General features: G+C 44.5%; 1 protein-coding gene and 1 long non-coding RNA gene across 4 annotated transcripts in view; one reads left to right on the top strand and one right to left on the bottom strand.

Moving 5' to 3' along the window:
- The window catches only part of COLEC12 (collectin subfamily member 12), a 201,301-nt gene that overhangs the window by 92,785 nt on the left and 82,893 nt on the right, over nucleotides 1–25,623 (bottom strand). The gene's annotated exons all lie outside the window — the stretch shown is intronic.
- LOC130273995 (uncharacterized) lies at nucleotides 14,805–25,215 on the top strand. Its single transcript, XR_008844195.1, has 3 exons — nucleotides 14,805–15,514; nucleotides 24,624–24,783; nucleotides 25,031–25,215. It is a non-coding gene; the product is annotated as an uncharacterized LOC130273995 (long non-coding RNA).

Below are 25,623 nucleotides of genomic sequence, written 5' to 3'. Positions count from 1 at the left end.
TTAAGGACTATCTAGCTGCTACTCCCTTCACGGTCTACACTGATAACAACCCGTTGGCCCATTTGAACAGTGCTAAGTTGGGAGCTCTTGAACAGCGTTGGGCCTCTTGGTTGGCCAACTATGATTTCAACATTAAGTAAGCGGAAAAACCAATGTTAATGCGGATGTACTTTCTCGCATGGCCCCGGGAGAAGCACCTCCTACTGAAGATGTGTGGGAAGATGTGGAAATGCCTCCCTTCTACCGAAGTTTTGGGCGCCAGAATGCTCTAACTGCCCAGGCGGGTGATGGACCTGAATCTCCAAAAGTCTCTGAAGATCTGTCCACCTGGAAGACACTTCAGGATGAAAGCAGGGTTATCGGGGACCTCCTTGACTATTGCCTCCACGAGAAAGTGCCTATTCGGGTGCGGAAGGCCCACAGAGACTTCGAATTGAAGCGGCTGTGGTGGCAGAGGAGTCGCCTGTTCCTGCACAAGGGGTTGGTCTACCGAAATTCCCTGGACCCAGTCTCCGGAGACCGCATACACCAGATTGTGGTTCCCAGAAGAGATGCAGCCATGGTTCTGAATGCCTATCATGATCAATCTTCGGGGTCCATAAGACGGAGATCACTGTCAGAAGGAGATTTTACTGGATTGGGATGCGGGGAGACATCGAGAAATGGTGTGCCGAGTGTTCCGTGTGCAACATGATAAAGAACCCCTGGAGGGATGCAAGAGCCCCTTTGCATCCCAACTGTACAGAAAGGCTGAATCAAATTGTTGCCTTGGACCATGTGAAGCTGGCCCCCACTTGATCTGGCTATTGTTATGCTCTAACTATGGTGGATCATTATTCCAAGTGGGTGGTCGTGGTCCCTGTCAAGGATCTTACCACCAAGACTGCTGCTCAACCCTTCTATCGACATTGGATCCAACCTCTGGGGTGTCCCGAACCGGTCCTCACAGATCGGGGAACCGCCTTTGAAGCCCAGTTGTTCCAGGAACTTTGCCGGATGCATGATTGCAAGAAGCTCCGGACAACGGCCTACAATCCCCAAGGGAATGGGCTCTGTGAGAGGATCAATCAAGTGTTCATCCAGATGCTCAGAGCAGCTCTGTCTCAAAGCACGAAGAGTTGCCTCAGCTGTTGCCTGAACTCCTGGAAATTTACAACAACACAGTCCACTGCTCTATGGGGTATACGCCCTATTTCCTGATGATGGGCCGACACGGCCAATTGCCAAAGGATCAAACCTTCGGGCTACAGGCACCTTTCAACAATTCTCCTCAGGTTTCCCATGGTTGGGTGTCAGAGCATCAACAAAGAATTGTGGAAGCCAAAGACATTGCTGAGAAGAAAATGGGTGAAGTTCATGAACGCCAGCAGAAAGATTATAATCGACATGCTTCGGCTCAGCCCTTGCAGCTTGGAGATAAAGTGTGGCTCAGAAAATTTCCTAGAACCCATAAATTGGACTCCTTGTGGGAAACGGAGCCATACCCCATTACTGCGGTTCCTTATCCTGAAACAGACGTGTACGAGATACAAAAGGACGGGTTCGAGCCACAGGTGGTTCACCGGAATAGGATAAAAGTGTGCCTGAAAAGATATGCTTGGCCCATCTCCTCCTACTCCTCCTGCTACTTCTACTCCACCTCCACCAAGGCCAATGAGAGAATATGTGCCGGGAGAAGAAATTCATCCCACTATGGACGTTCCTTTGTTCCCATCTCAGCAGCCTACCATGTATTGGGGTATACCGTTCCCAGCTCCATCCAGCCAGCCACCACTGGTTGCGCCACCCAGTCAGTTGCCAGTAGCTGTTGCTTCCTGTCAACCACCATTGGTTGCTACCCCCAACATCAGTCCTGCTCCAGTGACTGCTCCAGATATTGATGCCACTACTCCACCTGTCTTAAGAGAACCCCTCAGTTCAACCGAAGATGTTGCTTCTGTTTCCAGCCTTCCAGCTGGTCCCTTGGGGACTGAAGTTCTTGAAGAGTCGTCAAGTGAAGGAACACCTGATGACTCGGAGGTGGTGTTGCAGGGGTCTCAAAGGACTACACAGGGTAAACTACCCATCAGGTACCAGGACTCACATTTAGTACCTGCACACATAGTACCTTTGATAACCCACTTCAATGCTCTGCCAATCACTTTCTAGTACCCTAAATTACTAACTTAAATGTACTACCTCAAGTTTCTCTAGTACATACATCAAAATAAATATCTCACATAAGAAAACACTTAGGAATTGTAGCACATTGATACCCAATTCCTGCCACTGTTAGGTACACTTCTTCTTCTCTTTCATTGCGTGTGTGAGATGCTCTACCTGGCCAGTAGGTGCTCTTGCTAATACAGAATTAAACACGTAATTCTAAGAATAACCTAGTTAGGTTGTTTTGAAAGTGCTCTAGGGATAAGTAGCGTGTAGCCGATAGACCCTAGCAGCCACCCTTACTGTGACCTAGCTTTTGGCTAGCCAGTATAACCTTATGTGTACTTACAGGTAACTTATTGTTGGCAAAGAAGTAAAATGTGTGAGATAATAAAAGTGTCTAAGTCAGCTTGAAACTAAAGGTAAATAGAGCTGTACTAATGTCTAGATAGTCTCATGTATAGAGAGTTATATTAATGTTCAGTTTAGCCTCCAAGAATGTGTAGAGAGCTAATAAAAATGTCTTAGGAGCTAGAAACTATATGTCAGATTGTTGCCTAATTGTCTAGTAAGCTTTAAAGTGTATAATAGGTTTAATAGAATGCCTTAGAAGCTGGAAACTAAAGGATAGATAGCTTTGTGAATGTCTAGATAGCATTTATGTCTAGATAGCACTAATGTCTAGATAGATTTTTATTGTCTAGTCCAGATACTAGCAAGAGTATCAGAGAATGTAGATGTGTTCAGTGTTTACTTAGGATGTACAACAAATGTGTAGAGCATCCTGTTCTAGTCCTAGTCCCTCTGTCTTTTTTTTTAAAAATGCTTTATTGGGTTTACAAACTGTCAGGATCCGGACTGGTATGCAGGGAGGACACCGGTGGTGGATCCTCTGTGTCAGTGAGGTGATGGCGTGGGCCGTACCAGGGGAACGGAATCTAAGGGGTTACTGGTTTTCACCAGAGCCTGCCGCAAAGCGTGATGGACTTGCAGCGGCAGGTAACCCCCAGGTCGTTCCACCCGATAGCGACTCAACCTCACTGACAGCTGAGACAGGCGCGGTACACAAGGACAAGGCAAGAGCAAGGTCGGACGTAGCAGAAGGTCTGCGCAGGCAGCAACGGTTCGTAGTCAGGGGCAACGGCAAGGGTCTGGATACACAGTCAATGGAACACACAGAAACGCTTTCTCAGGGCACAAGGCAACAAGATCCGGCAAGGACAGGAAGGGGAAGTTGGTTTATATAGTGTAGGGAGTGCTTGGAACTAATTGGGCCAGGCACCAATTAATGATCTGAGAGACCCGGCACGCGCACGCCCACGAGAGAGGGGCCGCGTGCGCCGGGACTGAGCAGGAGGACGGGGCAGGGAGAGACATGGGGCGCGATCCGAGAGCGGGCACGTCCCGTACCTCGGATCGCGTCCCCTCCGGTGACATGGAAGCAGCGGTGCCGACCGGTGCGCTGCATAAAGAGGCACGCCGTGAGCGCTCCGGGGAAGCAGCGGGACCCAGAGCGCTCGGCGTGACAGTACCCCCCCCCTTGGGTCTCCCCCTCTTTTTAGAGCCCAGGAACCTATGGATGAGCTCCTTGTCGAGGATATTGTCCTCGGGCTCCCAAGACCTCTCTTCGGGGCCACAATTCTCCCAGTCAACAACAATTTTTTTTTTTACCTCTGACGACCTTGGAGGCGAGGATTTCTTTTACCGAGAAGACGTCAGAGGACCCAGTGACAGGAGCAGGAATGGTGACCTTGGGGGAAAAGCGGTTAAGAATGAGAGGTTTGAGAAGGGATACATAAAAGGAGTTAGGAATACGAAGAGAAGAAGGAAGATGGAGCTTGTAGGAGACAGGGTTGATTTGACTTTTGACTCTAAATGGCCCGAGGTAACGAGGACCCAGCTTGTAGCTAGGGACACGAAACCGAATATATTTGGCAGAGAGCCACACTTTGTCACCAGGGGCAAAGACAGGAGGAGCTCTTCTCTTCTTATCCGCATGTTTATTCATGCGAGAAGAGGCCAGTGAGAGCGACTTTTGAGTCTCTTTCCAGATAGTGGAGAAGTCCAGGGTCAATTCATCTACGGCAGGAACTCCAGATGAAGTGGGGATGGGGAGGGGGGGGGGGGAAGCGGGTGACGGCCATACACCACAAAGAACGGAGACTTGGCGGATGACTCAGTTTTTGAAATTGTACGAGAATTCAGCCCAGGGTAACAGGTCGACCCAATCATCTTGGCGGGAGGAGACAAAATGTTGCAGGTAGTCACCAAGGATCTGGTTCACTCTCTCTACTTGTCTCATTGGACTGCGGGTGGTAGGACGACGAGAAATTTAATTTGATCTTTAATTGATTACAGAGAGCTCTCCAAAATTTAGACACAAATTGAACGCCTCTATCCGAGCCGATATGCGTGGGAAACCCGTGAAGACGAAAAATCTGCAGAAAAAATTGCTTCGTCAACTGTGGCGCAGAAGGAAGGCCTGGAAGCGGCATAAAGTGAGCCATTTTGGAAAAACGATCAACGACCACCCAGATGACAGTGTTGCCATGGGATACAGGAAGATCTGTGATGAAGTCCATGGCTATGTGGGACCAAGGCTGTTCAGGCACCGGCAGCGGATGAAGACCTGAAGGTTTCTGACGAGGGGTCTTGTTACGTGCACATACTGTACAGGCTCGTACGAAATCGGTCACATCCTTTTCCAAGGAGGACCACCAATAGTGTCTGGCAATCAACTGTAAAGTCTTTATTATTCCAGTGTGACCAGCCAGAAGGGAGGAATGTCCCCATTTGAGGATCCGGAGGTGAAGACGGGGAGGAACATAAGTCTTTCCTGGAGGGACAGGTACCAGATAAGCAGGAGCAAAAGAGATCAGACACTCAGGGGGAATGATGCACTGAGGAAGGGTCTCGGCTTCAGAGGCATCGGTGGTACGAGATAGAGCATCAGCTCTGACATTCTTGTCTATGGGACGAAAATGGATCTGAAAGTTGAAACGGGCAAAAAACAACGACCACCTAGCCTGGCGAGGATTTAGCCGCTGGGCGGATTGGAGATAAGACAGATTTTTGTGATCAGTATAGATGGTGATGGGGTGAAGGGATCCTTTCAGAAGATGTCTCCACTCCTCAAGGGCCAACTTAATCACCAATAGTTCACGGTCTCCGATGGAATCATTTTTTTTCTGGAGGAGAAAAGGTTTTGAAGAAAAATCCGCAAGTGACATTTTTTCCTTTAGCAGATTTTTGTAGGAGAACAGCTCCGGCTTCAACAGAGGAGGCGTCAACCTCGAGGAAGAAGGGCTTCTGAGGATCTGGTCTGGACAAGACTGGAGCAGAGGGGAAGGCGGCTTTGAGGTGGTTTAAGGCTTCCTCCGCCTGTGGCGGCCAGGATTTCGGATTAGCATTTTTCTTAGTCAGTGCTATAATAGGAGCAACGATGGTGGAGAAGTGGGGAATGAATTGACAATAATAATTTGCAAATCAGAGAAATCTTTGGATTGCTCGCAGGCCAGTGGGACGAGGCCAATCCATTACCGCAGAAAGTTTATCAGGGTCCATTTGAAGACCTTGTCCGGACACAATGTATCCCAAGAAGGGAAGACTGCTGCGTTCGAATAGACACTTCTCAATTTTGGTGTAAAGTTGATTTTGGCGTAGTTGCTGGAGCACTTGACAAACATGAAGGCGATGTTCCTCTAGGTTGGAGGAAAAACATGAGGATGTCGTCAAGGTAGACTACCACACAGGAGTACAGCATGTCCCGAAAAATCTCGTTAACAAAGTCCAGAAAGACTGCTGGGGCGTTGCATAGACCAAAGGGCATGACTAGGTATTTAAAGTGACCATCTCTGGTATTGAAGGCGGCTTTCCATTCATCGCCTGCTCGAATACGGATGAGGTTATATACGTCCCTTAGATCAAGTTTGGTGAAAATCTTAGCACCTCGCAGTCGGTCGAAGAGTTCGGAGATGAGAGGCAGAGGATAGCGATTTTTTACGGTAATTTTATTGAGACCGCAGTAATCAATACAAGGGCGGAGAGATCCATCTTTTTTAGCGACAAAGAAAAACCCAGCTCCAGCTGGAGAAGAAGATTTCCGGATAAAACCTCTTTTGAGGTTTTCTTGTATGTACTCAGACATAGCTTGTGTTTCCGGGGCAGAAAGTGGGTAAATCCTACCACGGGGCAGTGTGGTACCAGGGAGCAGGTCGATAGGGCAGTCATAGGGTCTATGTGGAGGTAAGACCTCTGCTGGTTTTTTACAAAAGACGTCCGAAAAGTACTGATAGGCCTTAGGAAGACCTGGCAGTGGAGTAGCCGTGGAGACCTGGCAGGAAGAAACTGGGTGGAGACATTGCTTGTGGCAAGAAGATCCCCAACTCTTAATGTCCCCGGTGAGCCAGTCGAGGCTAGGTGAGTGACATTGGAGCCAGGGCAAGCCCAGAAGAATTTCAGAAGTGTAGTTGGGTAGCACAAAAAATTCAATATGTTCATGATGGTGAACTCCAACACTCATGAGTAGCGGTTGAGTGCGGTAATGCACGGTGCAGACCTGTCTCTCTCCATTGACGGATGAAATGAAGAGAGGTTTGACAAGACGGATAACTGGAATGTTGAATCTGTTGACTAGGGAGGCTTCAATGAAACTTCCTGCTGAACCCAAGTCCAAGAAGGCCACAGCGGAGAAGGAAGTAGCATTAGCGGCTATAGCAATCCGCACAGGTAAAGACAATCGTGGAGAGGAAGAATTCACTCCTAGCAACGACTCTCCTACGTTAACTAGGTGAGTGGGTGCGTTTATCAGACGCGGAGGACGAATAGGACAGTCTTTTAGGAAATGTTCGGTGCTTGCACAGTATAGGCACAGGTTTTTATTCCTACGGCAAGTCCTCTCTTGTTGGGTCAGCCGAGACCGATCCACTTGCATAGCCTTCTCGGCAGGAGGCACAGGAACAAATTGCAAAGGATATTGGAAGAGAGGAGCCTGGGAGGGAAACCGCCTGGTGCGAACAAGATCCTTTTCCTGACGAAGCTCCTGGCGTCTTTCCGTGAAACGCATGTCAATGCAGGTGGCCAAATGGATGAGTTCCGACAGGTTAGCAGGAATTTCTCGTGCGGCCAGGACATCTTTGATGTGACTGGATAAGCCTTTCTTGAAGGTCGCGCAGAGGGCCTCATTATTCCAGGATAGCTCAGAGGCGAGGGTGCGGAACTGGATGGCGTATTCGCCCACAGAAGAATTACCTTGGACAAGATTCAGCAAAGCAGTCTTGGTTGAGGAAGCCCGGGCTGGCTCCTCAAAGACACTACGTACTTCTGAAAAGAAGGACTGGATAGTAGCAGTGGCAGGATCGTTGCGGTCCCAAAGCGGTGTGGCCCATGACAAGGCCTTTTAGGACAGCAGGCTGACCACGAACGCCACCTTAGACCGTTCTGTAGGAAATTGGTCAGACATCATCTCCAGGTGTAGGGAACACTGGGACAGGAATCCACGGCACTGTTTAGAGTCCCCATCAAACTTGTCTGGTAGAGACATCTGGGTAGACCTCTGGTAGCGAATCTGGGAGCAGCCACTCACTGCGGAGGAGATGCAGGAGCTGGCGGAGGAGATGGTTGCTGTTGTTGCGGCAGAAGCTGTTGCAGCATAGCGGTCAACTGAGTCAACTGCTGTCCTTGTAGCGCTATCTGCTGTGATTGCTGGGCGACCACGGAGTAAGCATCTCTCTCTTGTTCCTGCGCAGCCAAGCAATAAGCATCTCCCTCTTGTTCCTGCGCAGCCAAGCAGTAAGCATCTCTCTCTTGTTCCTGCGCAGCCAAGCAGTAAGCATCTCTCTCTTGTTCCTGGGCTGGCAAACGAGAAGGATTTGCGCAGCTATTATCGCAGTGAGTTAGGCCTGAGCCTTGCCGGCAATGGCTGAATCTATTCAGAATCGTGAGTGTATCAATCCCAAGCACTCTGCAAGATCCCCGGACCTTATCTATCCCCTAAATCCGGACAGATCTGCAATAATTATCCTAAATTCAGAGACTTGTAATAATACTCAAGGTCCGCGACAACTGTCAGTCACTGAGCAATATAGAGACTGTTTATATAAGACTGTCACTGTGCATTGGATTTAGTAAAAGCACTTAAGTAAAGTTATTCAAGTTCAAGTTCAACTTCCTTGTGGACCTTCAGTCATTTCATGCACCTATCGTTACTGGGAAGGGCAGCGATAGGCCTCAGCATACTAGCGCTCAGCCTGGCGTCATGAACTATAGGGTTAATATTAACCCCTCATATACCGAAACAACATTCCCACTACTATACACCCCCCAAGGCATACCACATATGCATTTTGGGCCCTAAATAAGTGAATGAGTAGCATTTGATAGATGAGTAGTGAAGCGTGCATTGCTGTGCACTTCACTTTCCTATAACTTGTAATCGCAGCAGGTCTCAGGACTGAGATCCAGTGCAATCTAAACTTTTGACATGTCTGTACAATATATCAAAAGTTTTTTCAAATGATAGTAATTCTTAAAAAAAAAAAACTGTTGTTTTATTATCATAGCAATCAATCACAGCTTAGCTTTTATCTTAAAACATGAGCTGTGATTGGCTGCTGGAGGAAAAGTTTCTGTCCTCAGGCAGATCAGTAAATCTGGGCCACTGCCAATTTGAGATCCCCATGTAAGGATCTCCTGGAAGTCTCCCCGATGAGCCGCATATGGGTGAAATGCTGGGTAGGAGATGAGTTTTTTTTGTACTGATGCACTGTGATCCACTTTACTATTTCTTCTAAGCACCTTTCTATGTACTTAACACTTTATTGGACTGTGTTAAAAGTGTTTGAACAGAGTAAGTGGTCAGGATCCTGAGGCCCGGGGGTCGCCATTTTTATGGCGAGTGCCTTAGTTACATACCTTACAGTGAAGGTTAGAATGTGTCGATAAGAACCATTCTGGCCATCTAGTCTTCCCAATATTCTGAATACTCTTGTCTCTGTCCCTATCTTATCTGAAGGACATCCTGTATTTGTAGCTACTACTTCTACAGGAAGACTATTCCATGCATTCACTACTCTCTCCGTAAAGTAGTAAAGTAATACTTCCTCATATTACTGTATAAACCTTTGCTTCTCTAATTAAATTGTTTAAATGTAACCTGACTAAAGTTACTGTGTTTCATGAGATATTAGAACTAGTATGTTCTAGCAACTACCCTAGGCCTGACTATCGACAGCAAAGCCCAGGATTTTTACATAATGGCAACATTTAACTTGTTGTATAATTTACTATAATGATAATTAAAGCTTGTTTCAGCTTTTAGACTAATCCACTCATTTATCAGCAATGCAATTGAATATTATCCAAGCAGAAAATGTTTTATAAGTTTCATTCTTGGACTACTGAAGACTCATTTGTTTTTGTGCAGTCCCAGAGAATTACTTACGGATTATGCACAGCTTCTTCCCTCTAATGATTCACCAGATGTAGATTATCAGTTGGTACATTCTGTATGTGAATGGAACCATCATTAAAATAGACAGAGCCAAGATAAGTTGGATGCACCATTGCAACTTTTACAGCTGCCCCTTCTACTTCTTAGCTTTGAATACTTTCTATGTATAGGATAATGTACAAAGCTCAAAAAAAATAAAAAAAATAAAAAAAAGAGAACACTAAGATAACACATCCTAGATCTGAATGAATGAACTAATCCTATGAAATACTTGGAAATGGAAATCAAATTTTTTTTTTTCAACGAGAAACTTTATTAAACAAAGAGGAAAATAGGTGTACATACAAGTATCATGACGTGTACAGACAGGATAAATCCAGTAGACAATGGAAGGCAGGGGCAAAATTGTTCCGTAAAGGGGGGGGGGGCAAAGCTCCTCAAGGGTAACAACATTAGTCTCGTAAATCAGAACATAACAGGCAAGCAAGGGGGAAAACCTTGACATAGGCAGGTGTTTGAGTTCGGGGGGACGGGTAAGGTGGCGGAGTATGAGGGGGAGGGAAGCAGGGGAGGAGAGGTTAGTAGGGGAAAAAAGAAAGGGAGAGGGTTCAGGTAAGGCCTGAGCGCAAGAAATCAAAACTAATCCTAAATATTTTTTTAGATATATAAATGCAAAAAAACCAAGGACAGAGCATGTAGGACCCCTTAATAATGATAATGGGGAGGTTGTCACAGGCGATCAAGAGAAGGCGGAGCTACTGAATGGGTTCTTTAGTTCTGTATACACTATGGAAGAAGGAGCTGACATTGGCCAGGTCAGTGCTGGTAACACATCATGTAATGTACTGAACTGGCTTAATGTAGAGATGGTACAAGGTAAGTTAAGTGATATAAATGTAAGCAAATCCCCAGGACCGGATGGACTACACCCAAGAGTTCTTAGAGAGGTAAGTTCAGTAATATCTGTACCCCTGTTCATGATATTTAGAGATTCTCTGGTGTCTGGTATTGTGCCAAGGGACTGGCGCAAGGCGAATGTGGTGCCAATCTTCAAAAAGGGCTCTAGGTCTTCCCCAGGAAACTATAGACCGGTAAGTTTAACGTGCATTGTGGGTAAATTGTTTGAAGGACTTATAAGGGATTACATACAGGAATACATAGGGGATAATTGTATTATAAGTGATAGCCAGCATGGGTTTACTAAGGATAGAAGTTGTCAAACCAATCTAATTTGCTTTTATGAAGAGGTGAGTAGAAGCCTTGACAGAGGAATGGCTGTGGATATAGTGTTTCTGGATTTTGCTAAAGCATTTGATACTGTCCCTCATAGACGTCTGACAGGTAAGTTAAGGTCTTTGGGTTTGGAAATTTTAGTTTGTAACTGGATTGAACACTGGCTCATGGATCGTACCCAGAGAGTGGTGGTCAATGATTCGTACTCTGATTGGTCCCCGGTTATTAGTGGTGTACCCCAAGGTTCAGTACTGGGACCGCTGTTGTTTAATTTATTTATCAATGATATAGAGGATGGTATTAACAGCTCTGTTTCTATCTTTGCAGATGACACCAAGCTTTGTAGCACAGTACAGTCTATAGAGGATGTGCATAAGTTACAAGATGACTTGGATAGACTAAGTGTCTGGGCATCCACTTGGCAAATGAGGTTCAATGTGGATAAATGTAAAGTTATGCATCTGGGTACTAAAAACCTGCATGCATCGTATGTCTTAGGGGGGATTAAACTGGCAGAGTCACTGGTAGAGAAGGATCTGGGTGTACTTGTAGATCACAGACTACAGAATAGCATGCAATGTCAGGCTGCTGCTTCCAAAGCCGGCAGGATATTGTCATGTATCAAAAGAGGCATGGACTCAAGGGACAGGGACATAATACTCCCCCTTTATAAAGCATTGGTACGGCCTCACCTGGAATATGCTGTTCAGTTTTGGTCACCTGTCCATAAAAGGGACACTGCGGAGTTGGAAAGGGTGCAGAGACGCGCAACTAAACTAATATGGGGCATGGAACATCTTAGCTATGAGGAGCGATTAAAGGAGTTACAATTGTTTAGTCTTGAGAAGAGACGTTTAAGGGGGGATATGATAAACGTATATAAGTATATAAATGGCCCATACAAAAAATATGGAGAAAAACTGTTCCAGGTTAAACCACCCCAAAGGACGAGGGGGCACTCCCTCCGTCTGGAGAAGAAAAAGTTTAGTCTCAAGGGGCGACACGCCTTCTTTACCATGAGGACTGTGAATTTATGGAACGGTCTACCTCAGGAACTGGTCACAGCAGGAACAATTAACAGCTTTAAAACAGGATTAGATACATTCCTGGAACAAAATAAGATTAATGCTTATGAAGAAATATAAAATCTCATCCCTTCCCCAATATCGCGCCACACCCCTACCCCTTATTTCCCTGGTTGAACTTGATGGACATATGTCTTTTTTCGACCGTACTAACTATGTAACTATGTAAGATGAAGCGGTCAGTGGAGACATTTAGATCTGCCAGACATTCTTCTAACCCTTGAATGTGTAGGACTTCACAAAGCCAGTGAGTAGTCATCGGGGGGAGGTGCTTTTCCAGCATCTAGGGATGACTCGTCTAGCTGCTGCTAGGAGAACACCTGTGAGACCCTTCCACAGGGCTTCTGGGGAACCGGGCAGCATCGAGAGGAGTAGCATCTGGGGTGTATCCTCCAGCTGGGTACCAGTAATGTCCCTGATGAGAGCGCGCACCGAGGACCAGTATGAAGCTAACAGCGGGCAGGAGTACCAGATATGTGTGAGTGTTCCCTCAGTTAGGCCACACCCCCAGCCAGCTTCCGGGACCGATGGTTAAAACAGTGAAGTAGGGCCGGGACCCTATACCACCGAGAGAGCAATTTATAATTAGTCTCCTGGAGGGCAACGGCTCTGGAGGCTTTATGACATAACATGTAGGAGGTTTCCCATTCAGCTGTGCTGGGGGTGTAATCCAATTCCCTCACCCAGTTCCGTTGGTACGGCAATAGGGAGCGGGAGTCACGAGTACGTAGCATGGAGTACACTAAGGACACCGTATGAGTGGGTCCAGACTGCGCTAAGCATAGACTTTCAAACAGGGTAGGATCCCTATGCAGCTCACCTGAGGCTCGCCATGTGTTGTAAAAATGCCGGAGTTGAAGGTATTGGAATGAGTGTGACTGTAACGGTACGGTATCTCCTAGGATGTCAGATAGGGTCATCAAGGAGGAAGCCTGAAGGACCCTGGTAATCGGGCTGGTGTGGTGTAGATTTAAAAAACCGCCTGGAGAGGAACCCGGAGGGAAGTCCGGGTTGCCCACCAGGGGGGTCAAGGGGCCTAAGGGTTTGAGAAGGTTGAGTCTAGAGAGATGTGTGAGGCTGGAATTAATGATAACTCTCGAAACAAAAGGGAGAGGGCCTCTGGTGACCATCGTCCAATATGCCGGGCGAATCCATGGGAGGGAGGTGAGAGGGAAAGGGGAAAGTTTATTTTCTAATTGGACCCACAGTTTAGTTGAAGAGGCATGGAACCCGTCGAGTACGCGGGTCGCAAGCACGGCTATATAATATGTGTACGGGTCGGGGAAGGCTAAACCCCCATCTGTTTTAGGCTGCGCCAGGACAGTCTGGGAGAGGCAATGTCGTCCATTGGACCACACAAATTTAGAGAATAGCGCGGCCATGGGTTTAAAATAAGCGCGTGAGAGTGTCACTGGCAGAGTCTGAAACAGATAAAGCAAACGTGGCAGTAAATTCATCTTTAAGATATTGATACGCCCTATCCACGAGAAATCCTTTCGGTCCCACTTCGCGAGGTCACCCTTAAATCTGGCTATCAGGGGGGTGAGGTTCAGCTCCACTATTCGCAAAAGGTCTTTGGGGACCAGTACCCCGAGGTAGCAGAACGAGGAGGGGTGCCAGGAGAAGGGCTACAGTCCCTGCAACCCGAGGGCCCGGGAGGGGTCGAGGGAGACATTGATGGCAACGCTCTTGGAGATATTGATTTTATAATTGCTGAGAACACTGAAGTCCTCCAATGTTGACATCAGAGCGGGGAGCGATATTTCAGGAGCGGAAATATAAAGGAGCAGATCGTCTGCAATTGCAGAGCATTTAACATGCAAGTCTCCAATCGGTATGCCACGAATGTTATCATCAAGTCTGATGGCTTGGAGCAAGTGCTCCATAACCAATACATAGAGCAGGGGGGAGAGGGGGCATCTCTGCCGGGTACCGTTGCGGATCAATACTGGGGAGGAAAGGGACCCGTTGATTCTAATCCTAGCCGTGGGATTATGGTATAGGGCTAAAATATGACCTAGGGCCATGGGCCCCAGGCCCAAGTGTCGCAGCACTCCCCCCATGAAGTCTGTCTCCTGGTAGCACCTCCATGCTCTGGACACTACGCTGACAGAAAGAGCAAACCTTCTTGCCACAGCTCGCATTGATGTGCCATCCTGGATGAGCTGCACTACCTGAGCCACTTGTGTGGGTTGTAGAGTCTGTCTCATGCTACCACTAGAGTGAAAGCACCGCCAGCATTCAAAAGTGACCAAAACATCAGCCAGGAAGCATAGGAACTAAGAAGTGGTCTGTGGTCACCACCTGCAGAACCACTCCTTTATTGGGGGTGTCTTGCTAATTGCCTATAACCTGTTGTCTGTTCCATTTGCACAACAGCATGTGAAATTGTTTGTCAATCAGTGTTGCTTCCTGAGTGGACAGTGTGATTTCACAGAAGTGTGATTGACTTGGAGTTACATTGTGTTGTTTAAGTGTTCTCTTTATTTTTTTTGAGCAGTGTAAATAGCAACAGATGGTAAATTTGGCAAGTCAACACACTTTGCATAAAGCAATAGTAGATGCGAATGTAAGAAACTTCTTAATACATCTTATCAGAGAAAAAGTGCTTCTTTATTCTCTTATTAGGCTACTTTTCTGCTCCCCTTTAATCCTTCATAACTTTTATTCACTCTGAAAAAACATAAATTCTGCCTTGTGTTTACAACAAGCTGTTACACATTGGTTAAGAATCTAGGAGCCAGGATGCTACACGTCATGTTCTGTGACGTCACTACTCAACGTGACGTTATGTGACATCATATGATTAGTCACTGGTGTCCCTTTCATCTCTCCCCGTGTCACAGTCATTAGTATTCATTCTCTCATCTCCCCTCCCTATGTCAGTTTTTACTGTTTCCTCATCTCCTACCTGTGTGTCAGTTATTACTGTCCCTTCATATCCCCCCATGTCAGCAGGGCTGGTGCAAGGATTTTTGCCACCCAAGGCAAAAGCTAATTTTGCCACCACCTTGACTCTGCCCATTGGCCCACCCTTTGACATGCCCCAATTTAATACTGGGTGACACCTTGTAACAAGCCCCCTTCTCATGTAATTAGTCTACTACTGGGGTGACACACTGAAACAAACCTCCTTCTCATGCTGCTGGATAACCAAGTGGTTCAGATGCTGGTTGTCTAACTTTCTTGTGGCAGGCAGAGCGGCGCCCCCTATCAAGAGGGCGCTCTATGCGGCTGCCTATTTTGCCTATAGGCAGAGACGGCCCTGTGTGTCAATTATTACTGTCCCTTCATATCCCCCCTGTATGTCATCTATTACTGTTCCCTCATATTTCCCTGTGTGTCACAGCCATCAGTGTCCCTTCATCTCTCCCTGTGTGTCACAGTTAATAATTTCTCCTCATCTCTCCCTTTGTGTCACAGTCATTACTGTCCCCTCATCTTCCCCGTCTGTCAGTTATTAATGCCCCCTCATCTTCCTGCTGTGTGTCAGTTATTAATGTCCTCAAAGCTGCTGACTGGCTGCAGCAGTCACCTGATGTATGCAGCTTCTGTAACACAGCAGGCTGAACGGAGGATCAGCGCAGGAATGGAGGCAGAGGTAGGTAAAACCATTGTGTTTTTTTAAAGGATGGACACTCTTTGAAAAGGGATTACAAAAATGTGTCACCATATTCTTAGTCGCCGTGGGGACCTGGTATCTGGGATATTTGTCAAGCCCTGGTTTACAAGATAAACTAGCTGCTCACTGAGGGATAAGTCACCTGCTGTCCAAACTAGTGTTGGGTGCGAATATTCTCAATTACATTTTTTATTGCGAATATCGCAAATATTGAGAATATATTCGCTATATATTCGAAATTACGAATATTCACTGTTTGCCGCATATTCGCATATGTGAATATTCACATATGTGAATATACGCATATTCCTTCTTTTCACTTGTGGGCCAATTAGAATGATGCAAATACACTTGTCAGAGGTTATCAACAACATCCCTAGCAACTAAAGATGAGCGAACTTACAGTAAATTCGATTCGTCACGAACTTCTCGGCTTGGCGGTTGCTGACTTTTCCTGCATAAATTAGTTTAGCTTTCAGGTGCTCCCGTGGGCTGGAAAAGGTGGATACAGTCCTAGGAGACTCTTTCCTAGGACTGTATCCACCTTTTCCAGCCCACCGGAGCACCGGAAAGCTGAACTAATTTATGCAGGAAAAGTCAGCAACCGCCGAGCTGAGAAGTTCGTGACGAATCGAATTTACTGTAAGTTCGCTCATCTCTACTAGCAACCAATAGTAAAGTTTCCCACCCCCTCACTATTTTCTTCCTCAAATATGCGAATATAACAAATACGAAAAATTTGTGAATATAGGACGAATATTCGTCTATGTATTTGCTTAATATCGCAAATTCGAATATGGCCAATGCCGCTCATCACAAGTCAAAACATGTCTATGGAGAGGGGAAGGGTGAAGAAGGAGATGGGAGCAGAGAGATTAGAGAGAGTCAAAAGCAAGAAGAAACTGTAGAAACTACGCAAGAGCTTCAAGTAAGTATCAGATCTCATGCCAGGCTTGATTCATGCTGCTACTTCTTAGAGTGTACTATAAAGAGGATTCACTGACAAGAACAGACCTCTAGTCTCAAACAAATAATACGGACCAAAACTTAACTTTTAATAGTCTTTACATATTAAAAATGAGCATATGCTCAAAATTAGCCCCCCCCCCCCAAAATAAAGCACCCAAAAAAAAATGTGTGCAACACCACAAACACCAGCTGCGTGTGTGGCACGAGGACACCAGGACGGAACAGAAAATATCACAGATAGAAAATATAAAGGGAAAGGTGGGGAAGAATCTGATTATTGATGTTACATATATTCCTTATCAATAGATAGTACATAGATGATCGTATAACTGTAGTGGGAGGTCGTAAAGTGCCCTTAACTCTAATCCGCCCTCACCCACTGTCCCTGCCTTTGAGGGTACCACCTCCTTAACAGGGTGGCCTCACCTAGTCTAGAGTGAGGGAAAAAAACAACAAACCAGATAGAGATTAAAATAGCTTAGGTATTCCAGGAATTTTTTTTATTTGATTATTCTACAGGGGCTGTAAAGTTAGTGTAGTTCATAATATAGTGTCTGTACCTGTGTGTGATGGTTTTCTCACAATTCTTATGTGATTTTCACCCCACTATTTATTTTCAACAGCATACAAAATGACTGCTGTCTCAGATTTTTTCCAGCTTGCAATGTGTCCGAGACCTAACTCACTAGTCAGCTGATTACAGGGAGCCTGTCTGCTTCAATGGGTGGAGGGATCAATCTGCAACTAATGCAACAGCTGTAGGCACTCTGATTGAAAACCACAGGTCTGCAGCTCATTTATGTTTCAATGGGTGGGGTGGCTGATGTGTGGTACAGAGGAAATGGAATTGTGGGATTTATGGTCAAAAAAAGAAAAGTCAAACAGGAAATAGCAGTTCACAAAAAGCTAGCCACAGTGTTATGGTAATCTCACAACATAGACATTTAGCCCCAAGACAAGTGCAGATCCTTCCTAAGCATGTCCTTTACTGCCTGCCAGGTACGTACTAAAATCACCTTATGGCGGATAACCCCTTTAAAATAGATAAATTCAGCAAGCCCAGGAACCCTCGCGGCACAACACATGGCTGGGTAAAAAAATTGGGACATCAAAAAATACAATAATGATACAATGCCCAATACAAACTTTAATGGGATCTTATATCCAGATGTAACAGTAATGTGTACATAAAAATAATAGTAATGCTGTTTCGATAACAATATGCACAAAACAATATTGTAATGCTGTTCCGACACGTTTCCGCCATCTAATAACACATGGGTTCATCTGGGAACACCTCAGCATCAAAAAAATCACTACAATTGTACCACAGACAGATATATATAAAATAACCAATGTGGGCTATGATGACTAGTACACCCTATCAGGTGGTGCACACCGATATTAGTATATCCAAATACTCATAGAACAGGTGAAAGTTACTCACACATCATCCTTAACTGTACAGTATATGATATACAGTCAGCATCAATGTCATATCATAAAAAACTCATCATCAGAGAGTATAAGCAGATCAAGATAGACAGCCAGGTCTGTGATAGCATGCTATAAGATAGGAAGGTCCTACTTACAAATAGTCATAACATGTCTGGCACATAATATACAGTCAACATCAATACCGCATCACATAATAGGTCACCAGATACTGTTAAAAGGTAAAGAAAGCCAACCAGGTGTGTAATGGCACACTCTGGATATACTTATCAAGACAGATATAGGTCGCCATAGCCACGTCCTTAATGCCCGATAGAACACAACACCCCAATGGTGGGTGATGGAGGTGAAGTCTTAGCTCGTGTGCTTGCAGATCTATTTATATGTGAAAAGGTTAGTCACATGTATCCGCTAACTGAAACGCACTTCCGGAATTTGTAATGCACGCTGACTCCGGTGCCTAACATCATGCTGACGAGTTGACACACCGGCAGGTAACACATGTGACTAACCTTTTCACATATAAATAGATCGGCAAGCACACTAGCTAATACGTCCCCTCCATTACCCACCATTGGGGTGTTGTGTTCTATCGGGCATTAACCCCTTAAGGACCAATGTAACTAATAATCACCAACTGACCAACACCAGTGAATAGAGGTGGCTTAAAACATCACTTTTAATATATACTCAATAAAAGTAGAAAGTACAATCAGTGCCATTCCGTGCATGTACTCAATAATCTTTAATCCAAATTATAACTGCTAAAAGCAAATATAATTATATCCAAGCTAGGAGTGCTATACTGTAATACAAGCACATCCAACCATGAACAAAGTGTGCTACATCAAGGCACAATCTAGCTGATGTGACAAATCACTTGGGGTCACCCAGCAAATAGTTATTCCTTCAGTCATCCAATGATGGCGACTGAGTCTCCCAACGCGTTTCTATCGCCTGTTACGGCGGTGTCATCAGGGGAGATATTGACATAGGAGTCAATAAAAAATATAGACCGTCAGGGTATGTACCAACTGACCGGACTAAGTCAAGGGGCTGCAGCATGTAACCATACACAACACGCGGCAGCCTCTTAGCTATGGTACTTAGATATATAAAACATCAAAATAGGATTTTCTTTTTAAATAAAAGGACCATATAATTATGTTACTTGAAGTCCAGCACCAACAGAGGCCTTTCTTAACCACCTCCGATTGGCTGCCTATTGTGTGACTTCAAGAAAAATTACCGGTGGCGCGCACTCCCGCAGTGGCGAAGAGGCCGGCTGACATCCAGCCCAGCGCGCTGGATGTCAGCCGGCCTCTTCGCCACTGCGGGAGTGCGCGCCACCGGTAATTTTGGATGTGCTTGTATTACAGTATAGCACTCCTAGCTTGGATATAATTATATTTGCTTTTAGCAGTTATAATTTGGATTAAAGATTATTGAGTACATGCACGGAATGGCACTGATTGTACTTTCTACTTTTATTGAGTATATATTAAAAGTGATGTTTTAAGCCACCTCTATTCACTGGTGTTGGTCAGTTGGTGATTATTAGTTACATTGATACTTGGCTAAGAGGTTTATTAAATCGGTCGTGTACAGGACCTTATTGGTGTGCAATTTATGTCATCCCTTAAGGACCAAGCCTATTTTCACCTTAAGGACCAGAGCGTTTTTTGCACATCTGACCACTGTCACTTTAAGCATTAATAACTCTGGGATGCTTTTACTTTTCATTCTGATTCCGAGATTATTTTTTCGTGACATATTCTACTATATGTTAGTGGTAAATTTTCGTCGATACTTGCATCATTTCTTGATGAAAAACATAGAAAAATTGTCATTTTTCTAAATTTGAAGCTCTCTGCTTTTAAGGAAAATAGACATTCCAAATAAATTATATATTGATTCACATATACAATATGTCTACTTTATGTTTGCATCATAAAGTTGATATGCTTTCACTTTTGGAAGACATCAGAGGGTTTAAAAGTTCAGCAGCAATTTTCCAATTTTTACAAAATTTTCAAAATCGGAATTTTTCAGGGACCAGTTCTGTTTTGAAGTGGTTATGAAGGGCCTTCATATTAGAAATATCCCATAAACAACCCCATTTTAAAAACTGCACCCCTCAAAGTATCCAAAATGACATTCAGTAAGTGTGTTAACCCTTTAGGTGTTTCACAGGAATAGCAGCAAAGTGAAGGAGAAAATTCAAAATCAAAATTTTTTACACTGGCATGTTCTTGTAGACCCAGTTTTTGAATTTTTACAACAAGTAAAAGGAAAGAAATCTTCCTAAAATTTGTAACCCAATTTCTCTCGAGTAAGGAAATACCTCATATGTGTATGTCAAGTGCTCTGTGGGTGCACTAGAGGGCTCAGAAGGGAAGGAGCAACAATGAGATTTTGGAGAGTGAGTTTTTCTGAAATGGTTTTTGGGGGGCATGTCACATTTAGGAAGTCACTATGGTGCCTGAACAGCAAAAAACAAAAAAAAACAAAAAAACACATGGCATACTATTTTGGAAACTACACCCCTCAAGGAAAGTAACAAGTGGTAAAGTGAGCCTTAATACCCCGCAGGTGTTTGATGACTTTTCGTTAAAGTTGGATGTGTAAATGAATTTTAATTTTCACAAAAATGCTGGTTTCCCACCAAATTTTATATTTTTTACAAGGGGTAATAGGAGAAGATGTCCCCCAAAATTTGTAACCCCATCTATTCTGAGTATGAAAATACCCCATGTGTGGACATCAAGTGCAATGCTCAGAAGAGAAGGAGTCACATTTGGTGAGGGTTGTGGTGTGTGTGTGTGTGGGGCGGGAGAGTATGTAGTGTGTGTGCTTGGTATAACTTTTATATATAACGGTGTATGATTATAAATCACACTCCGTTATATGGTGGGAAAAATGCTGTGGCCCAAAAAAAGGGGGGGGGGGGGCAAATGCAGCGCCCTGAACCCCTAATAGGGCCCGGGTCACGCTGAAAAATTTACGGCGGACCCTTGACGACCTATTAGGGGTTCAGGGGGGGGATTTTTTTTTTAACCTCCTACCTGTCCCTTTACTGTAAACTCACCCGACTAAAGGACCCTTCTTCAGCCCTGAGGGGCTCAGATCTCAGCAAAGGGGGGTCCCTGTCTCCTTCTCACAGCTCTGCTTGCTGACTGATCTCAGTGGGCTAGCAGAGCTGCGAGAAGGGGACATTAACCCCTACCCTGCCAGCGGCTATTGGTCGGACGATCATACTGTAACATCTGAAGAAGGGCTTGACAAGACGCGTCACTGGAACACAGTGTTTTTAGACCTAGGAGGCATCAATGAAGTTGCCAGCGGAACTGGAGTCCAAAAAAGCAGAAGCGATGAAAGAAGTCTTGGCAGAGGGAAAAACTTGAACCGGGGTTGTCAAGCGAGGAGAGCTAAGATTCACATCTAGGGATGCTACTCCTACTTGTCCAAGATAAGAGCATTCTCCTGGACACGGAGGACGTATAGAACAGTCTTTGAGAAAGTGCTCCGGACTGGCAAAATACAGGCACAAATTCTCATTGCGTTGATGGGATATTACCTGCTGCGTTAATGGTCCACTTCCATAACCTCTTCAGCAGGAGGCAAAGAAGACAGTAGAGGTGGATGTTGGAACAGGGGTACCAGATAAGGTCATTGCCGTGTTCGGGAAGGTTCTTTTTCCAAAGGAAGTTCTTCCTGCCTCTCGGCAAAACGCACGTCAAGTCGAGATGCTAAATGGATACGTTCGCTCAGGTTAGTCAGACAATCTCGTGCAGCGAAAGCATCCTTAATTCTAGAGGAAAGTCCTTTTTTTAAAGGTAGCACACAAGGCAGAACTGAACCGCGTAGTCGCCAATGGAGGAGTTCCTTTGGCTGAGGTTCAGAAGAGCCGTCTCGGCAGAGGAGGCTTGCATGGGTTCTTCAAATGCATTGCGGAATTCTGCAAGGAAAGCCGACAGGTTCAAAGAGACCGAATTTAAACGATCCCAGAGAGGAGTAGCCCAGGCTAAAGCTTTTCCAGACAGTAGACTGACCACAAATGCCACTTTAGCACGCTCCGTCGGGAACATATCCGCCATGAGATCTAGATGGATAGAACACTGTGTCACAAAGCCTCTACACAGCATATGATCTCTGTCATATTTAGAAGGCAAGGACAAACGAAGTTGCAGACACAGGAGGAGGCTCAGGAACAGGTGGCTGCTGCTGTTGCCGTTGTTGCTGCTGAGCGGCAAGAAGCTGTTGCACCATGGCTGAGAGTTGATTAAGTTGTTGCACCTGACAGGATAACTGCCGTAACTGCTGAGCCACAACGGTGGAAAGATCCAAGACATCGGGCAAAGGCACCCCAGCTGGATCCATGGCCGGATCTTACTGTTAAGGTCACGGCAGGTGGTGGATCATCTGGGCCTGTGGGGAAGATGACATGAGCCGTGCCAGGGAGCGGAGTCTAAGGTGCCACTGGTTTTCACCAGAGCCCACTGCAAAGTGGGATGGTCTTGCTGCAGCAGGCGGTTCCCAGGTCACTACCCCTGGCACAACTTGTCCCTGGCACAAAAGGAAACTGGCAAGATGAGGTCATGGTAGCAGTAGGTCAGGGCAGGTGGCACAGGTGCAGGGTCAGGTAACGGAACAAAGATCAGGAATATAGATATCAGGAACACTGGACTACAGTATGCTTTCACTAGGGCACAAGGCAACAAAGATCCGGCCGGGAACAAAGGGAGGAGCTGATACGTAAAGACAAGGTGCAGGTGTAGACACTTAATTAAATGAATACTGGCCCTTTAAATGTAAGAGCTCCAGCGCGCGAGCGCCCTAGGAGGCGGGTGCATGCGCGCCGGGGCTGCGAGAATAGGAAGACCAGGGAGGTGAGTGACGGGCTGGGAGTCGCATGCGGGCACATCCTGCGATGCGGATCTTGGCCCCGCCGACAGCAGGGACATGACAAGAGAGCGTTCACGGCCAGCACAAATTGCACAAGTTATATAATGGCCAGATATACTGCAGCTTCACAGCTTATCCTTAACTTATCTGAAACTGAAAGTACAGTTTAATGTGAACTTTGTGCAATTTTCATTATTAGTAAAATGGACTTATATTAGTAAATATAAAACATAGCTATTTAAGGAGCATCATGCTGCCAGCCAATGATATTGGATGGTATATGGTGCGTCCCTGCCAGTTCTCTATGCAGCTTGTTGAGTGCTCCTGGCGCTGCTGATCAGCTGTATCACATGTCAGCCCTGAACACTCCTCAGTATTCTTAGCTACATAAATGCACAACAGCTGTACAATGAAAAGGCCAAATATAGGCACATCTTGTCAGGCTGCTTAACACTTTGAAAATCATGTGCTTGCAACCTCATATGCAACACAATTATTCTATGTCTTATGCCTTATTAACCCCTAAACAACACTGGATGTAAATGTACGTCCTAAAGCCCTTGTACTTAATGCACCAGGACGTACATTTATGTCCTAAGAGGAAATTCCTACTATGAAGCAAGCGCAGAACGCTCACGCTGATGCCTACAATTAACCGTTCAGATGCCGTGATCAATACTGATCATGGCATCAAAAGCAGTTGCAGTGCTTATATTTACTGATCGGACCGCCCGCAGCATATGATGAATGCAGACGGAGCTCTGCTTACCTGCTCCAAGCCGTTCTAGGAATCTCCGTGTATGGTTTGCCCACAAAGACAGACTATACAAGTAGATATAGATAGGCACTTAAAAATGTAAAATAAATAGCAAAAAAACTTCTTAATAAATGTGAATAAGCCCCTCCCCAATTAAAATTTAAATCACCCCTTTTTCTCATTTTACAAAAAAAGTGTTAAAAATGTAATAAACATATTTGGTATCATCGTGTGTGTATATATCCAAACTATTAAAATGTAATGTTAATGATTCCGTACAGTGAACTGCGTAAATGTAAGAAAGTTCAAAATGGCTGATTTTTGATGATAACACATTCCAGAATAATGGAATAAAAAGTGATCAAAAAGTCAAATATATGGTACAGATAAAAACTACAGATTACAAAGCAAGAAATTAGGACGCATATAGTGACATACACGAAAAAATAAAAAGTTATACAGCATCAGAATAGGGCAATTTTACATATACTTATATTGTTAAAAAAGTTTGAGTTCTTTTTAAAATAAAAAACATGTATACATGGGTATTTTTGAAATCATATTCACCCACAGAATAAAGATTACATGTCATTTTTACCATAAGGTACATCTGTAAAAACAAACCTCCCTAAAAGTTATAAAATAGCGGTTTTCATTTCAATTTCCCCCCCCCCAAATAATATATTTTATAGTTGTGCCATGCATGTTATGGTAAAATCAAAGGTGCAATTACAAAGTACAATTGGTTGCGCAAAGAGACCTCATATGACCACGTGGATGGAAAAATAAAAAAGTTATGCCTCTTAAAAGGTGCGGATTTTAAATTGCAAAAATGAAATTGGCTTTGTCTTCAAGGCCAAACTGGGCTTTTTTAAATCCCAATATGGTCTGGCTGCCTCAAATATAAAATAAATCGTAACTTACCTCCCACTGCTCCCTCGATGCAATGATATCGCTCTCCCGTCTTCTGGTCCCAGTCTAATTCCTATTTCTGTCACACAGAACTCAGCTAATTGCTGACTGCAGCATCGGGTAGAAGATCGGGAGATCGCTGAGGCTGGCGATTAGTTGACCGCAGTGGGATGTACCGGGTCCCAAAAGCAGGAAGAAGACCGGGGCTGGAGGACGGGAGAGCAATACAAGTAGCACTAAGGAAGCGACGGTAGTTAAGTTAAGGTTTATTTTTTATTTGCAGCAGCCCAGACCTATAGGGATAAAACAAAAATTCACCAGAGTTCCCCTTTAATATAATATTTAGTGAGCATTATATATTGTCTCATATTTTATTAGATAGTCTTTCCTATTGGCACTTAACCTTGCTGCGCTAGAATTAGTTTTATATTTATATCTATCTTACTGTGAATAGCAGTGTATTAATTGAAAACATATTTGATCTGTTTACCATATAGGTATTCTTCTCATGTGCCAAGAAATACATGTTGAAGTTATTTAATCATTCTACAAAATATTGTCTCTGGAGAATATGTGATCAGTCTAGAACGGTATCCTCAAGTGCCCCTAACAACAGGGAATATAAGTACACAGGACTGTTTTCACAAGACTTCTTAAGCAACATAATAAATGTTTAAAAATTACCGTAAATCAAACCTTAGAAAATTAAATCAACGTAAATTTGTATTATTTTTTTCTAACATTGAGGCCTATCTGTAACATGATTCCTTAGGATTATAAAAAATAATCACTTGGTCTGGGTGTCCAACCGAATACACAATCTTTTTTACTGAATTTAACAACATTCCTGATGATTCCATTAGATCATCATCTGATTTTTTTTTAAATCAGCCAATTTTCTTGTCAGTGAAAAAAAAATGGCTGTTAATACACAAATAGGGTAAAAAATAAGTAGCATGTTCTTTATTTTTACAGTATTTAGGTAACAAATCTGCCATAAACATAAAAAAAAAAAAAATTTTTTCAAAAAAGCATATTTTAGTAAAAACTGAAAAAAATAAACAGGGAGAAAGATCTGCAGATTTTTTGG

This window comes from Hyla sarda, chromosome 5 (assembly GCF_029499605.1).
Source record: "Hyla sarda isolate aHylSar1 chromosome 5, aHylSar1.hap1, whole genome shotgun sequence".
NCBI classification, from domain to species: domain Eukaryota; kingdom Metazoa; phylum Chordata; class Amphibia; order Anura; family Hylidae; genus Hyla; species Hyla sarda.
Note: the sequence above shows the minus strand (reverse complement) of the source record. Positions and strands in the feature narration are given on the sequence as shown.